The sequence below is a fragment of the Prionailurus bengalensis genome, chromosome X (genome assembly GCF_016509475.1).
Source record: "Prionailurus bengalensis isolate Pbe53 chromosome X, Fcat_Pben_1.1_paternal_pri, whole genome shotgun sequence".
Lineage (NCBI taxonomy): Eukaryota > Metazoa > Chordata > Mammalia > Carnivora > Felidae > Prionailurus > Prionailurus bengalensis.
The window spans coordinates 7937193-7955220 of NC_057361.1; the positions used below are offsets into that span (position 1 = coordinate 7937193).

At 41.4% G+C, this 18028-nt stretch overlaps 1 protein-coding gene across 1 annotated transcript in view; it reads right to left on the reverse strand.

Annotated features, from left to right (window-relative positions):
• Positions 1-15375, reverse strand: part of MID1 (midline 1) — a 395896-nt gene extending 380521 nt beyond the window's left edge. Inside the window, exon 1 of the mRNA XM_043570086.1 lies at positions 15312-15375. The gene's annotated coding sequence lies outside the window, so the exon portion shown is untranslated. The remainder of the gene's footprint in view (positions 1-15311) is intronic.
• Positions 15376-18028: the final 2653 nt, after the last annotated feature.

Sequence of the window (18028 nt, forward strand, 5' to 3'; positions counted from 1 at the left end):
GCAAGAGAGAGAGGAACTGTGTGTCCAGGCCTTTATTGTGGTTTTTGCAGGAAGCACAGGGGAGAGAAGGGACCTTTACTGGTGATTACAGAGGAGGGCATAGACTTTAGATTGGTTGGTTTCTATTTGAGATGACTCAAATCAGGCTGTCTAGAACAAGGTGTGTCTGGCATCTGCATATAGGGCAGATGTCAAGCATCAAGGTTACTGAATCTAGAAATATGGCTAATACAATTTCCATTACTGCAATAGCTCCCTCACAACCCTTTACAGAAAATCCCCCCCCCCACAACCTCTGGTTCCAGGCGACCATTTTTCTGTTTCCTATCACCATAGTTTCTTTTGCTGGTTGTAGAATTTCGTATAAATGAGATCGAACAATATGCATGCCTTTGTGCCTGACTTCCGTTGCTCAGGATAATGTTTCTGAAATTCATTCAAGTTGTTTTGTATACCAATGGTTCTTTATTTTTGTAATTGTTGAGCACTATTCCATTGTACGCATATATTACAATTTGTTTATTCATTCATCTTTGATAGGCATTTATTTCTAGTTTGGAGCTATTATGAACATTGCTTCCTTGAGTATCCTTGCAAATGTGTTTCATGGGCACAGATGTACATTTCCCTTGGGAAGATAACCAGGGGTGGAGTTTCTAGGTGTATGTTCACCTTTATAAGAGGCTGCCACATGGTTTTGCCAAGTGGTTGTGCCATTTTCTACTTATGGAAGTGTATGAGCGTTCCAGTTGCTTCACATCCCTGCCGATACTTTATATGGTCAGTTGGCATGTGCATTTTGATACATATTGTTCTCCAGATGTGTAGCAGACACTGCAAGTTGTCTGAAGCAACAACTGCTCCCACCTTCTTTCTCTTTCACTTCCCATCATTAGGCTAAGACTTTCCCAGTTTCCCTTACAGCTATGTGTGTTCAATATATCATAGTTCCCACCAGTAGGGTGTAAATGAAAGTGTGCTTATCTAGGTAAACTTTTGTTTACCTAATAAAGGAACAGATGTACCAGCGTCGATCCCACCCTCCCTCCTTGCTCTTTACTGACTTGATTGCAGACACGGTACCTGGTGCTATGGTAGGCATCCTGACATATCACAACCCAGAGCCCCTGAACCAGCAGCCACTTCCCTCCAAACTTCAAATTATATGAGAAAAGTAAACATGGACTTACTTAAGCCATTGTGCTCCGTGTATTCTCTTATTTGCAAAAGATCAGGCTAACATGTCTCACATTCTTTATCATTCATTTAAGCAATACCAAAGGAGATCACCAGTTGACATGACTAATCTGAGAATGCCTATTTCCCTATATTTCTCCTAACTCATGGCGTGGTTTTAATTTTTAGTATTTTGGTGTTTTAATATATACCTACTTAATCATGGCTGAAGTGGGAACTTCATTTTCTTAAAAGCTGTTCATTGCTTTTTCTGTGACTTGCCTATATATGTCTTTTGGGTATTGATTTGTAAAAACTCTTTATATCTATAAAAACTCTTTATATCAGCTCTTTATCTGCTGTACTTCTCATTTGTTTTGTGTATGATAGGTTTTCTGCAGGTCAGAAATTTTCAGTTTTTATATAAGGTATTTTGAAGTGAGATGTCCTGTATTCAAATTCTATTGATCCCGGGGCTATTCCACACTCAATTATCTATCTTTGCTTTATTTTGTATATCTCTAAGTTGTGCTGGGACTTGAACCTAGGTCTACCTGACTCTGAAGTTCATGATCTTTTTACTATGAAGCAAAGTACTTTATTTGTTAAAATTTGTTTTAATACGAAATTTATTGTCAAATTGGTTTCCATACGACACCCAGTGCTCATCCCAACAGGTGCCCTCCTCAATGCCCATCACCCACCCTCTCCTCCCTTCCACCCCCATCAACCCTCAGTTTATTCTCAGTTTTTAAGAGTCTCATATGGTTTGGCTCCCTCCTTCTCTAACTTTTGTTTTCCTTTCCCTCCCCCATGGTCTTCTGTTAAGTTTCTCAGGATCCACATAAGAGTGAAAACATATAGTATCTGTCTTTCTCTGTATGACTTATTTCACTTAGCATAACACTCTCCAGTTCCATCCACGTTGCTACAAAAGGCCATATTTCATTCTTTCTCATTGCCAAGTAGTATTCCATTGTGTATATAAACCACAATTTCTTTATCCATTCATCAGGTGATGGAAATTTAGGCTCTTTCCATAATTTGGCTATTGTTGAAAGTGCTGCTATAAACATTAGGGTATGTGTGCCCCTATGCATCAGCACTTCTGTATCCCTTGGGTAAATTCCTAGCAGTGCTATTGCTGGGTCATAGGGTAGATCTATTTTTCATTTTTTGAGGAACCTCCACACTGTTTTCCAGAGTGGCTGCACCAGTTTGCATTCCCACCAACAGTGCAAGAGGGTTCCCATTTCTCCACATCCTCGCCAACATCTATAGTCTCCTGATTTGTTCATTTTAGCCACTTCGACTGGCGTGAGGTGGTATCTCAGTGTGGTTTTGATTTATATTTCCCTGATGAGGAGCGACGCTGAGCATCTTTTCCTGTGCCTGTTGGCCATATGGATGTCTTCTTTAGAGAAGTGTCTATTCATGTTTTCTGCCCATTTCTTCACTGGATTGTTTGTTTTTTGGGTGTGGAGTTTGATGATCTCTTTATAGATTTTGGATACTAGCCCTTTGTCCGATGTCATTTGCATATACATTTTCCCATTCTGTTGGTTTGCTTTTAGTTTTGTTGATTGTTTCCTTTGCAGTGCAGAAGCTTCTTATCTTCATGAGGTCCCAATAGTTCATTTTTGCTTTTAATTCCCTTGCCTGTGGAGATGTGTCAAGTTAAGGAATTGCTGCAGCTGAGGTCAGAGAGGTTTTTTTCCTGCTTTCTCCTCTAGGGTTTTGATGGTTTCCTGTCTCACATTCAGGTCCTTTATCCATTTTGAGTTTATTTTTGTGAATGGCGTAAGAAAGTGGTCTAGTTTTATCCTTCTGCATGTTGCTGTCCAGTTCTCCCAGCACCATTTGTTAAAGAGACTGTCTTTTTTCCATTGGATATTCTTTCCTGCTTTGTCAAAGATTAGTTGGCCGTACTTTTGTGGGTCCAATTCTGGAGTCTCTATTCTATTCCATTGGTCTATGTGTCTGTTTTTGTGCCAATACCATGCTGTCTTGATGATTACAGCTTTGTAGTAGAGGCTACAGTCTGGGATTGTGATGCCTCTCGCTTTGGTCTTCTTCTTCAATATTACTTTGGCTATTTGGGGTCTTTTGTGGTTCCATAAAAATTTTAGAATTGCTTGTTCTAGTGAAGCAAAGTACTGTAAATCCTATAGATTATAGTCTGTCTCAGCCCATTGGCATGCACAGTCATCATTCTAAGGGAATCATACCTGAAGTCAGAGAGAAGACTGGCTTTTTTTTTTAAATTAAAGTTTATTTAATTGAGAAAGGTGGAGGCAGAGAGAGAGGGAAGCAGAAGATCTGAAGCAGGTTCTGTGCTCACAGCAGAGAGCCCAATGTGGGACTCAAACTCACAAACTGCAAGATCATGACCTGAGCCAAAGTCAGATGTTTAACCAACTGAGCCACCCAGGAGTCCCGAGAAGACTGGCTTTCGTAATTATGAGTACTTCCAATCTTTGTAAAAATGTGGCACCCTATGCCTTCATCTGTAGGTTATGAATGCGGGTCATCTTTCTAAGAGAGATCATACCTAAAGCACTGAAAAAACCCTGACTTTATTTGGTTTATGAAAAGGTTGTACTCATACTTCCAATATTTTATAAAAATGTGCCTCCTCTATGATTTCATATGTTGGGTATGTATAGATATGTTGTAGGTCCAAGTTGATCTCCCAAGATCAAATCATATCTCCGTTTTGATGATCTCTGCCAAAATAATTTCTTTTAGTTCATGAAATCATCCAATGCCATTATCAATTGAGCCCCCAAATGTTATCAACAATTTATATTATTATTAACATAAAAATTTAAGAACCGTGGACAATCAGCTTAGCGTGGGCTTGTCTTTCCCTCTATGGCTATATAAGGGTGGGCGTTTCATGTTTTTAAACCTACATGAAATTAGAATTTTACAGTGCATGCCAAACAAAATCAGCCTTTTCCTCAATCCCATTTCCATTTTAGACTGTGATTTTGCTTTGGCTTACGTTTTAATCAAGTTGGCGTTTTTACCTCTCTGCATCTGGAGATTCCCAATTGGCTTTGTCACACTGTCAACTGAAATAGTAATTCAATTGGACTGAATTGCTTTGAGGAATAAACCACCCCTTTTTACATTTTTCTTCCTTATGATTTCTTGATTTGCAATATATGCCATGAAATATATACATGTATGTATATATTTATCTACACGTGTGTGTGTGTGTGTGTGTGTGTGTGTGTACACACCCACACAAACTGAACTTTAAAAAGGACAAGAGTTGCATGCATGGCTCAGTTTACTGTTAATTTGATTTCTTCATTTAGGGCAGCCCCAAGGAGTAGGAAGCTGAATAAAAGGAAACTCAAAAGAGAAGACAAACAATAAATACATATGAAGATGGTTGAAAATGCAATTGTGTCCATCCCTTTATTGCTTTTGGAAAATAAGAGGTATTTTTAACGTGTTCGGTATTAAATTTTATGAAGAACATATTCCGATACAGTAATGAGTACAGGTAAATGCACTAGATATCCTACGCCATTGTAACTCTTAAATGTTTGCAATAATGTGACAGCAATCAAAGATGTCTATAGGGGTCCTGCCTTTGCACCACCTTGGAAAGTAAACAGGAATGTAACCTGCAGGCCGAGAATGGCCACCCTGCTGATAGAACTTTCTTATTTTGTTTGAGGACAAGAGCTGGCTAGGATGACCAACCCTCCCCAGACCTGGGGAGTTTCCCAAGATGTGGGACTTCCAGTGCCCAGAAAAGTCCTGGGAAGCCATGATGAGTTGGTCAGCCTAGAGCAGGGAAACCGGTCACGGGTGTTGCAAACTGCACCCATCTGGGTTTGATATTGAGACACATGACTGTCCTTCATGTGCCCAGAACTGAGATCATCCCTGGAAATGCTCGTGGTATCTAAATGGAAGAAAAAATTCGGAAGCCAGAATAAAACCTTAAATGTTTTAGAAGTGCAAAATGAGTGTGGCTTGGAGCTTAATATCTCCAGAGTAATCAGGGTAGTGATAATAAACACGATATTCTCTAAAACAAATTCAGGTAAAGAAAAGCAATCCTCCCTAAGCTGTATGTCAAGTCCCAGGTGCACATAAACTTCGTGTGTTGCTATGAGGGGAAGAGGGACATTTACAGTACGGGCGCAAGTGTGATGTTAGGTCCAGAAAATAATTTAGAAATTAGCTTCCTTTATCGTTAACAGCACTGAATTCTCCAAGATAATGCAGTGTCCATTTCACATGAAAAAGTCCCCAGTCGCTAATAGTCTGGCGGCAACTTTCAGAAATGCTGTACCTGAATCTGCCACTGCTGTCCACAGTCAGCTATGCCCAGAATTAGGGGGCACGGCTAAATGAATCTGGTGTGAAGCAAAGACCTCTGAAAAGGAGATACAGTGGCCCGTTGAACAACACGAGGGTTAGGGGTACAGACCCCCTGGTGCGGTCAAAAATCCGTATATAACTCTTGATTCTCCAAAACATGAACTACTAATAGACTACTGTTGACCAGAAGCTCTACCAATAACAAACAGCTGATTAACACACACTGAGGATGTTATATGTATTACATGCTGTATTCTTACAATCAAGTAAGCCAGAGAAACAAGAACGTTATGAAGAAAATCATAAGGAGAATACATTTACAATACTGTTCGGCATTTATTGAACAAAGCACCCGTGTATAAGCGGATCCACACGGTCGAAGCCTGTGCTGTTCAATGGTCAACTGCGTTTACACGCATAGATTAAATGTTACGAATGTTAAAAACAACTAGACACCTCTCTCCTCTCTCCTTCATAACCGGTCATTTCATAGCAGGTGTTTTGGTGTCGAGACTCTGCTGTAGCGACTCTTCCAAGGACTCACAGGGGTTGGCCGGGCCTTGGACTTCTACTCGTTTCTGACCGCAATTCCTGCTCCTGATGAATCAGTTCAGTGTTTGGACCACTTCGCCGTTCGGAGCTTATCCCTTTTGGTGGCTCTGGGGTTGCTCAGATCTCTCTTTCAGGAGAATTTCCAGCTAGGAATGTGGTTAGCAGACCCAACGCTATGCCAACGCTACCCTGCCTCAAGGCTGCTCCCGACCAAGAACTGAGCACGGGAGGGAACTAGATCCAGGCCCCTGTCTGATTATCCAACTGGCAAGCTCTGCTCAGAGGTTCCCCATCAGCCAGGCCATAATGGGCCTAGAGCTGCACTGCAGGCTAGGAGGCTTCTGTCCCAATCTTCCTTCCTTGTCTCCTCTCATAGGTATTAGAGTTGAATCATGGATTAAGGGCTCTTCCTGCCTCCTCCCGCTCTCTCTCGCCCTTAACTTTCATTGGCCTTTTCTCCATCTGTGTATCTGCTTCTCAGGGGTCCTGAATGGACATAGTTCTTATGGCCTTACACTAGATGCCACTCAAAGTACCAATGACACGAGGCTCTGGGTGTAGCAGCTTTTTGGTGAAGGTTGGAGGCAAAGGAATTACCTTATAGCATACAAATGTCAAATTGAATCTTTAGCATCTTTCTCCTTAAAACCTTTTTTTTCCCCACACTCTTGTGTTAGAATTTCCCATAAACTCTTTTTCCACAGGCTCCAACCTCTTGCCCCATCTCTCACATTCCCAGTCTTGCCCCATTTCTTTGATCTCTACTCTGCACTCAGTATTCGTTGTGCCCCCTAGATCTTCATTAACATCCACCTTTACAGACCAGGTCATTGGGATATCACCTGCGACCACGTAATTCGTTATTATTTTTCTTCCTGAGAAGAACTGTCGGGCCAAGGCAAAGGTAACATTTTTTTTCAAGCCCACTCTGCAAATATTCTCATATTTACAGATAAAAAAGAGGTATCTTGGGGTGCTTGGGTGGCTCAGTTGGTTGAGCGTCCAACTCTTGATTTTGGCTCAGGTCATGATCCCAGGGCCATGCAATAGAGCCCCCCGTCGGGCTCTGTGCAGTGTGAGCCTGCTTAGGATTCTGTCTCTTTCTCCCTCTGCCCCTCTCCCCCACTTGTGTTCACTCTGTGTCTCTAAAATTAAAAAAAAGAGAGAGAGAGAGAGATCTCCATAATTTTACCCAACCAAAAGAGTTTTTCTTTACCCCTATGAAGACATGAGGAAAAAGGGAAGGGAAAAAAGCTAAATTAGGTGGTACTGTGGTAATGATTTTATACGTTTGGGATTTACTATAGAATATTCTTATTTGCCATAAAACCACCTTTAGGTGTCTACGGATAGTCACCAAATGTAATAATGCAGAATGTGGAAGAGATTAATAGCCGTTTGCTAAACCCGCTTTCCTCGTTTCTCGGGTATGACTACCCATGTATGACTACACGACTGGATTGTAGCCAATGAAACGTGGGCCGGAAGTGATGTGTATACCACACACCCCCAGGTCTGGCTCATAAAATTCCCAGTTTATGGACCTTTCATGTAATCCTACATGACGGAAGGATCCTGGGTCTGTGAAGTCAGGCATGGAGAAAGCATCCTATCTATCAAGAATTTTGCCAGTTTCTGAATGGGTGGCTGGTTTCCTCATTAAGTTTTAAGAGTTATTTACACGTTCTGGATACGAGTCCTTTATCAGACATATGATTTGTAAATATTTTATCCTACTCTGTGCTTGTCTTTTGATTCCTCAACTGTGACTTTCAAAGAACAGATTTATTTTTATTTTGATAAAGTCCGTATTAATCAATGTGTCCTTTTATAGATCATATTTTGGTGTTGTATCTAAGTAGTCTTTGCCTAATCCAAGATGAAAAGTTTCTCTTATGCTTTCTTACAGAAGTTTTATGGTTTTAGGCTTTACATTGGATTACAGATCACATATGCTGTATATGTGATATGAGGTATAGATCAAAGTTTCATTTTTCTTTTCTTTTTTTTTTGAGTATGGACATTCAATTGTTCCATCACTATTTTTTGAGACTATGATTTGTCTATTTTTTTCCACCTATGTCAAAATTCAGTTGTCCATATATATCTGGGTCTATTGCTGGATTCTCTATCCTATTCCATTGATATATTTATCTATATTTATGTCAATATCACACTATCTCGATTATAGCGGCTTAATTATAAGTCTTGAAGTTAGGTAGTGTTAGCCTACCTTTGCTCTACTTTTTAAATGTTGTTTTGATTATTCTAGGTTCTATGCATTTCCATATGAATTTTAGAATCAGTTTGTCTTCTATAAAAAAACACACTACGATTTTGATTAGGATTGCATTGAATCTATTAGCCAACTTGTGGGGAATGACATCTTAACAATATTGATTGAGACTTCTGGTACTAGAATAAGGCATATCTGACTATTTATGTGGGTAATTATTTCATTTCTCTCAGGAATGTTTTATAGCTGTAACTGTAAGTTTCTTTTATATATCTTTTCCAATGTATCCCTAAGCATGTCTTACTTTCATGCTATTGTAAATGATATTTTAATTTCAACTTCCTATCGTTCCATGCCAGTTATGAAAGTACAATTATTTTTGTGTATTGATCTTGTTTCTTGCAATTTTGCTAAACTCATTTATTTAGTTCCAGCAGCTTTTTTTATATGTAGATCCATCCGATTTTTCACATGGGCTATGATGTCATCTGTGAATATAGACAGCTTTACTTTTTTCTTTCCAATCTTTCTTTTATTTAAGTAATTTCTCTGGTTAGAATCTCCAGTACAATGTTAAATAGAGGTGATGAAATAGACATGTTGATCTTCGTTCTGATTTTAGAGAGAAAGCCTCAGTCTTTCACCAGAAGGATGATGTTAGCTGTGGGTTCTTCATAGATGCCCTTTATCAGGTTGAGGAACTTCTCTCCTATTCCTACTTGCTGAGAGGCTTTGTCAGGAATGGACACTGGATTTTGACAAATGCTTTCTCTGTGTCTATTACGGTTAGCATATAGCTTTTTTACTTCTTTTGTTAGTTTGCTAATACAGTGAATTAGATTGGCTGATGCATTCCTGAGATTAACCCCACATGATCACAACGTGTTATCCTTTTTCATATATTGTTGGATTGGACTCACTCAGATTTTATTTAGAATTTATCTGAGAAGCACTGGTCTAGCACACATTAAATATTAAAAAATTTTTTAAATGTTAGCGACCCCTCCCATCAAGTGTACATACCTCTTCTATAATTGTTATTTCTCTGGAATATGATGAACAGAAGTCCAAAAACATATGCCCAGTAGTGCATTTAAGCACCTGGGTAAATTTAACTAACCTGTGAAGAGTTGTCATAGGAATTTAGATCACATTTAAACTTGGGGCACCTGGGTGGCTCAGATGGTTAAGCATCTGACTTCGGCTCAAGTTCGTGAGTTTGAGCCCCACGTCGGGCTCTGTGCTGACAGCTTGGAGCCTGGAGCCTGCTTGGGATCCTGTGTCTCCCTCTCTCTCTGCCCCTCCCCCAATCGCACTCTGTCTCTCTCTCTCTCTCTCTCTCAAAAATAAATAAACATTAAAAAAAATTGTTTTTAAATAAATTACATTTAAACTTAAGTCGAACTTCTATTTCTCAGCTACATGAGAATAACGAGCACATGTCCCTTGTCGTTTGTAACAAAGGGTTTACGTGCAATCTCAAATTTCTTCCTGGCTTTCTATTTCCAGTTTCTATATACTGCCTTTCAAAACCATGGCTAATGGGGTGCCTTTACATCCCCACAGAATAGTAGGGTCAGGCTTCCCGTAGAGAGAACTGGGGCACCCATCCAAACACATTATGTTCTGTGAAACCTCACACTTGAGGTCCATTCACCCTCGAGCACACAATATGTCCAATTCACATTCTACGTAAGCAGGGTTGTTACACAGATTGACACAATTCCAATGCTTGTAATCCTCTACCTCACTCTTACACGTCACGCAAAACCGGGAACAACCAGATGCAAGGGTAGACAATCGGTCTTCAGATCGAGTCCCTTGTGTCATCACCTTCCAACATTTTCTTGGTCGGTGTCATGGGCTACTCAACACAGCCTTTCTTTTTTTTTTTTTTTAATTTTTTTTTCAACGTTTATTTATTTTTGGGACAGAGAGAGACAGAGCATGAACGGGGGAGGGGCAGAGAGAGAGGGAGACACAGAATCGGAAACAGGCTCCAGGCTCTGAGCCGTCAGCCCAGAGCCTGACGCGGGGCTCGAACCCACGGACCGCGAGATCGTGACCTGGCTGAAGTCGGACGCTTAACCGACTGCGCCACCCAGGCGCCCCTCAACACAGCCGTTCAAGCTGCCCAAGCCAAAAGGACAAACAGCCCTCTCTGTTACCAACCACAGACTGTTTACAGAAGAGCTGGACAGACCCCTGGGCAGTAGCTATTAGGAGGCCTGGGAGAAGGGAGACAGCAAAAGAATCAGCAAATGTTTGTGGGGACAGGTGGGGCTGTCTGCTGTCCCATTACGCATGATGTGGTAAAATCTGAAAATCTCTGCATAGAAAACAAGGTTTAAGCTCGGCACATTTACGTCTAAGGACCTTGAACGTTTATAGTTACATGTGATAGCAGGCTGAAGCATTCAGGGTGTGAGAGAATTTAATCTCAGTGGTCTCAAGTACCCGCAGGACAGGCTTGGTTGGTATCCCAGTTTGTCTTCTGACCGTCTTCTGAACGAGCCCACTGGGGGTTCAAAAGAGTCTATAATTTAATCTAATGATCTGTAATCAACTTTAGACATGGTTGAGTGTAAATACGTTTCTAAAATGAACCATGGCCCTGATGTTTGCTTAATTCTCTTTTTCCGCCTCTTAGTCTCTATTTGCTATTACTATATTCTAGGCAAAGATGAGATGGTAAATTACTCAAAGTTTTGCTGAGTGGGACATATGGCTAAGAAAGCTCTGAGCTATTTTTCGTGGGCAAACATTTCTAAATTTATGTCGTTTTTGGCATTCGGTGAAAATGAAGCATTCTTTCCTCCATTTCTTATGACCAACATAATTTGAATGCATGTTCTTTCATTCAACTTTACTTTTTGAATGCTATCTCGGTGCCCGATGCAAAGTTTCTGTTTTTAAGATAGTGAGGCCCCTGTTTGCAGAGATAATCTCTTATACTTATTTTTTAGACGTCAGTATACCTAAGACAGTACAAGGCATATTATAAAATGTTCATAAATACTTCTAAAGAATTTGAAAAGTCGTGTATTTAGAGCAACACTTTTTGTGGCTTGGTCCAATGGTTTCCTTAACTCTTTCTTATTTTCTGTGATTTTTATCATAGACAAATCCCGTTTTCACTCTGGCAAGAAGTAGGTTTTCTTTTAAATAAGCAAATCAATACCGAAATAAATACACATTTTTAATAAATGTATATATTAGATATTTCTATATTTCTGTATTTGTGTATTGATGTATTTATTTCCTTCTGAAAACATATTTGGCCATAGTCAGGAAAGAAGGTCATTGCCAGAGACCCCCCCCTCTGCGCGTTGAACATGACTTTGGCAAGACTTTCTCAGCGATGCCCTCCCCGGAAGGAGGAAGCACAGAGCGGCGGAAATGCTGGGCCGACACTACTAATGATCATGCCCCTTGTACTTGAAAGGCAGGCTGAACCGTGAGAACACATATCCTCAACCAGAACAGTCTGGCTATGAAAAGCCTTAGGATGGCCTGCAGCCCTTCCTCGGCAAAGGAGGTTTGAAACGGAGGATTTCGGGACAAGTAACCCGCACACCTTGTCCAGTGCCTCAGGCCAGGGTTTAAAACACCCCTGGTGTGTAAAGTGTGAATGTTTGGAAGGTCAAAAGGCTCACATTTAAATTTCATTGCAAAGAAAGCACTCAGAAGCCACAGGCAAATCTCATGTTTAGGTGGCAGGATTATCTGGGCCTCTGCTTCTCTCCAGTCCATAGTTAATAAAGTGCAAAGAGAAGTAATACCCCGCCCGTATTCACCCAAACACTGCCCCTCTCTTTGCATTATTTATTATCATCCGAAGCAACACGATGCCGCCAATCTTCCCGCTCTATACAGCCTGACCAGTTCCCTGGGAAATATCGCTGGGGCCCAAGACAGCAGAGGGTAAAGCAGATATAGGCATGCTTGCTAGAAACTCAAAGCGGGAAGGAAAGCCGAGAAGCATCTGCTGGAATTGCTGGAGGGAGACACCAAATACAATGACAAAAAGAATGACAGGCGCCAGGAAGAACAATTCAGGTTGAAAAGGAAGAATAATGTCGGAGATTCCCAGGAGGAACAGAGCTGGCGTCACCGGTCAGGAGGAAAGAGAAAAGAATGCTTAAAGTCTTGAGAGAAAACAGAACTCAGGGTCGACCTGGGACTCGAGTCCCTCAGCCCGTCTACGTCTCAACAAATCCCTTTGTGCTCCATCCCAGGGAATTAGGCTGAAACATTCTGATGTCTAAGAGTCTAGGAATTGAAGTACATGCATGTATATTTTTAATGACATCGGCGCTTTATCCAAACTCTAAATTTAACATGGCATCCTTTAAAGCCACTGGAATATTCTGATGTCCAAGAGTCTAGGAACCGAAGTATATACATGTATATTTTTAACGACATCGGTGCTTTATCCAAACTCTAAATTTAACACGGCATTGTTTAAAGTCACACCCCTTGTGTTTCATTTCACTAGTTTCTTTATGAAAAAAAAATTCGTTTGGAAACCAACTAGTAAGCATAAAATAAAATGAATGTGGTGAGAGTTGCCAGTATGTGTCAAGAGGGGGTGAAAGGGATTGTCTGATTTGTTAACACCTCATTTTGGGATCAGCCCCTCCATAAATACTCTTCTCACACCTCAGAAAGAACAGGAACAGAATATATTTAAGCTGGGCTTACTGGATGAGTCCAAAGCCTTGTCAGGAGATCTGAAACCTCGAAACCGTAAGTTCTCAGTATGTGAGTACAGTGACATTTACATTTATCCCAACCCTGTAGTCTGTTATTTAAAGAAACCACATTCTTATCTCTCCTTGGTTTTCCTTGTTTGTTTTGTTTTGTTTTGTTTCAATTCATTGAATTTTCTTAACATCTGGCAAATGTCTGTAACGGTAGAAGGGAGAGGGAAGGAGATGGAACAGGAAGAAGGAAATAAACTTGGGATGGGTGGGGGGGGGGGGGAGTCCCAGAAATACTTTCCATGCAAGTTTCCATACCGAGGCAATGGTAATGAGAATTTGCTACATGCCAGGCATTGGGTGAGGCATACAAGGCACCATGCTAGATGGACATCAAAGAGAGAGCAAAGAAACACAACAGCTTGGCAGCCACACTGACTTAAAAACCCATTTGCACAGGCTTGAGAGAGCCTGTTGTCTCCCAGGGAGGCTTTGGCATGGCCAGAAGAAAACATCAAAGACACTCCAGACTTCAAATCCCTTCCAAGGGCGTGATCAGCAGGACAGGAAATGGGAAAGTCATCCTGAAAGGAATCTGGAAGGGAAGGGGCTTAGGCGAGGACACCCCTGGTCCTGCACATGAGCTCTCACCCCACGTACATTCAACAGACGTGATATGGCGAACAGCTTGGCACCCAGTCAGTAGCAAGTCTTGCCCCAGCCTCCCCCCCGGCCAAGAAACTGCGGGGAATAAGGCGGCACGAGAAAAGATAATTCAATAAGAGTCTTTTGTCATCGTCACGGTCGACTTAATATTTTGAAAGGACCCCATGGTACGAGAAAGCCTGCCTTCTAAAACAACAGAACAGCAAACAAGCATTCAAAGATAGAAGCCCAAAGGGATGGGAGAAGACCAAACTTAACCAACAGAAAATGAACGAGTAGGATTTGCCCGAAATAATATCTAGTATGCTCGACTAAAACTCCTGGTAACGCGGCAGGGTCGCCTCATGCTTACAGTACCTCAGTATGACTGAGGAACCAAAGGTTGCCAACAAACACAAGGAAAGGCCTTTCATTCCACGCCGCTGGGGAATAACGACAGACTACGAAATGTGCCATGTGCAGAGTCCAAACGAGATCGAAATTTCACATGCGACCTTGTCACTAAAGTTGGATGGCAAAAATGAACTCGGCCAAAACAAGCTTTTTTACAAAACGGAAAGTTCCTACAAAAGCAAGGGGTAGGAGCCTCCTCGAAGAGATAGGAACGTTCACGCAAATGTATAAGACACACGGATGTATATTGGTTGCATTATTGTGTGTATGTTGGCTACATACTTTCAAAAACATTTATTTTAGGGGGAATAAAGCTGAGATTCACAGAAAATGCAGAATTTTTAGATGAGCCCCCAAGTCCAGTAATCCTTCCTTCTGCATGCCCAGTAAGCAAGGACCCACGCATGCCGTCTGGAGGCCCTGTAGCCTAATGGTCAAGCTTGGAGTTTCTAGAGTGAAATCTTCAGGCCTTAGATGCCAGCTTTACTACTAATTACCAGTGCGACTTAGAAAAGTTCCTAATCCGGGGGCACAGTCGGTTAAGCATCCGACTCTTGATATCGGCTCAGGTCACGATCAAATGATTCGTGGGATCGAGCCCTGTGTCGGGGTCTGCTCCGACAGCGTGGAGCCTGCTTGGGATTCTCTCTCTCTCCCTCTCTCTCTGCCCCTCCCCCACTTGCTCTCTCACTCTCTCTCTCTCTAAATCAATCAATCAATCAATATTTTTTAAAAATTAAAAAAGAAGTTCTTAATCCAGAAAGCATGGGCATAATATTGGTACTTACTTTACATGGCTATTGTGGGAACTGAGTGAGATAATAGATGTAAAGCATTAGACTGGATGCTAGCACATATTAGGAACTCAATAAACACTCTCTATTAATACCACAAATCTATTATAAACTCTGCAAACCATATCCCTTGGGAGTGTCCACAGCAACCAACAGAGCAGAGTAACCAGTAGTATTCAGCGCATGCCTCTTGCTCAATTTAGAAATTAGACTTCCATAACTTGTTTGATTTCCTAAACCCCACAATATAAACAGATCTATAAAACGAAAAATTTCTCTTCTTTTTTCCATGCGGTTATTTCCACCCGCTACTAAACAAGTGCATTGTTTTCAGTGTACTTAATTTTCTGTTTAATTTCGTCTTAGAACAGAGTAAATGCCTATTCCTTGTCACCAGCGTTAAATCCCATAAAATAATTCTAGATGTCAGCACCATATTAGTACCTCAGGACAAGGTTCCTCAAGATTTCTCTGAGGGGCAGATTCTCTGGTGTGAAGAGGTCCTCCTATTAGGGGAAAAAAAAAAGAATTCTATGTTAATTTGAAAAATGTGAATTAAACAATGTCAACCAGGCATGCAGGATTTATCAGAGCTTTAAATGTGCTAATATGTGCGATGGCTCTCCAGATGAATATAAAATGCCAAGCTGCCCCAAACCATTTGTCCACAGAAGTTCATTTTTCATGGAGTTACCTCTTTCACAGCACTATGACCCTCAGACAGAACTAGTGCTCTATGATCCGCACTTTGGGATACCCTATCTTAGAGGGATGGCCTGAAATCTGCTGACTTTATCCTGGAATGTCGGGTCACAATCCCATGAGAACACAATCATTTTTCTACCCAGAAGGGCTGCATGTAAAGCCACAGTGGCTATACAATGTCAGTGCTGAGCCCTAGGGTCGATCCTGATGATTTTGCTGGTCGGGAAGGTGTCTCCTTTTCCTTACGCCACCGCCTCCTGCCTCTGGAAGGTCAGAAAAGCCCAATTCTTCAAAAGATGAATGTAGTACTATTTTCAGCCGAGGCCGTCACTTGTTTTAGAAATGTGTTACGCTAAATGCGTCATCAGTGAATACAGCGAAAGGTAACACAATCTACATTTCTATTGTACTTGCCAGTTATTTAAGCCTGCCTTCCAATTTTGTCTCTTGATCAGCACTTCCCAAACTTTAGGGTCATAATAATCACCCACGGAATTTGAGATACACAGTGATTCCCGGGTTCCACCAACCCACGTATTTTGAAATGCTTCCCTGGTGAGGCTAATGATCAAGCATCCCTGGGAAATTCAAACTTGCCTGCCCCTAAACAAAACCTACTGAATCAGAATCTCCAAAAGTGCAGCAGTTACCCGTTATTGTTCTTTGAACCTCTGACACATTTGCAGAGTCAGTTCTCTGTGGGGAACCATGGCTCTACACCTCAAGTTCATCTACCGACAGCTCTAGAGATAGAAGTGCAAGGCGGCTCCTCTAACATGAAGTCCCAGGCTTCTCTCCGGGATCAGTTAATATTGGCCACAAGGTACTGACCAGCACGATGCCCTACACAGTGGTGAATCCCAAATACATACTGAATGAGGAAGGAAGGAATGTCATAGTAGAATCCAAAAATAAATAACTTTCTTTGAAAACTGGCAGAATTGAGAGCAGGAAATTTGTCCCCAAAGCCCCAGTGTGGTTTGATCAAGAGGCTCTTCTTTAGATCAGTCTACTTTACCTTTCAGTATTTTCTAGGATGTAAAATAGCTCCTTAGGCTTTCTGTTCATGACATGAAAGACGTTCCCAAAGTTCACCAAGCAGTTTTCTGACTGGTGATGTGGTTGCCCTATATGGTATTTCTGTTTCTGTCTGGTCACCCACCACCTTGAGCCTGGGTCTGTTTAGAATGAGCGTCTACAAGGGCTGTCCTTCTGAGTGGAAAATGAATTGCCCCTTGCTAAAAAGGAGAAGACTCATAACTGGCTTTTGGGTGCTGGACACTTCATGCTAGAGGAAAGAAGCAATCTTAACACAGGTTATGGGACTACATCATTCGGTCAACCTTGGGAATCTTTTATTTGGAGAATTAGCAAAAATAGTAGAAGTAATTGAGAAGTCAAAAAGGATTAAAAGGAAACTTCCGGAGCTAATTTTGTTACATGATTCCCACAAGACACCCCTCAGGAACTAAGATGCAATTTCTTTTTAACAGCTCATCTTTTCTTTTGGAGATATTTGTAGACTTAGGGAAGAGTTTCAAAGATAGCACAGAGAGTTCCCATATGCCCTTCACCCAGCTTCCCCTAAGAAATTAACTTTAGCATAATGCTATTAGCAAAAGTACAGAACTTATTCAGATTTCACCAGTTTCCCCACCAGTGTCCTTAAATTTTTTTTTAATGTTTATTTATTTTTGAGAGAGAGACAGACAGAGCATGAGCGGGGCAGGCACAGAGAGAGGGAGACACAGAATCTGAAGCAGGGTCCAGGCTCTGAGCTGTCGGCACAGAGCCTGACGCGGGGCTCGAACCCATGAACCGTGAGATCATGACCTGATCTCAGGTTGGATGCTGAAGTTGGACGCTTAACTGACTGAGCCACCCAGATGCCCCATAATGTCCCCCCAACTTTTTTTTGGTTCCAGGATCCCATCTAGGATTCCACATTGTGTTAAATTATCTCATCTCCTTAGTCTCTTCTGGTTAGTAAGAGTTTCTCTTTCTTTCCAGATCTTGACACTTTTGAAGAGTACTGGTTGCTTCTCTTGTAGAATGCCCATCAACTTGGGTTGGATGTGTTCTCATGATCAGACTGAGGTTATGCATTTGGGGCGAGAACAAAATACTGCAGAAGCGATGAGCTCTTCCTGGTGTCACATACCTGGAGGTGCGTCATGTCTGTAGGTATGACTGATGATATGAACTTTGATCACCTGGCTAAGGTGGTGTCTACCAGGATTCTCCACTGTCCACTTACTATTTGTCTCCCTTGGTAATTACTAGATATCTCGAGAGAGATACTCTTTAAGCAAACATCCTGTTTCTTCTTCAACTATCATCCACTCATTTTAACATCCACTGGTGGATTGTTTTCTGAGGTCATTATTGTGGTTTTCTAACTCTATGTAGAACTATTTTCTTTAGAAATTGTATTTTTTATTTCCATCATTCTTTCT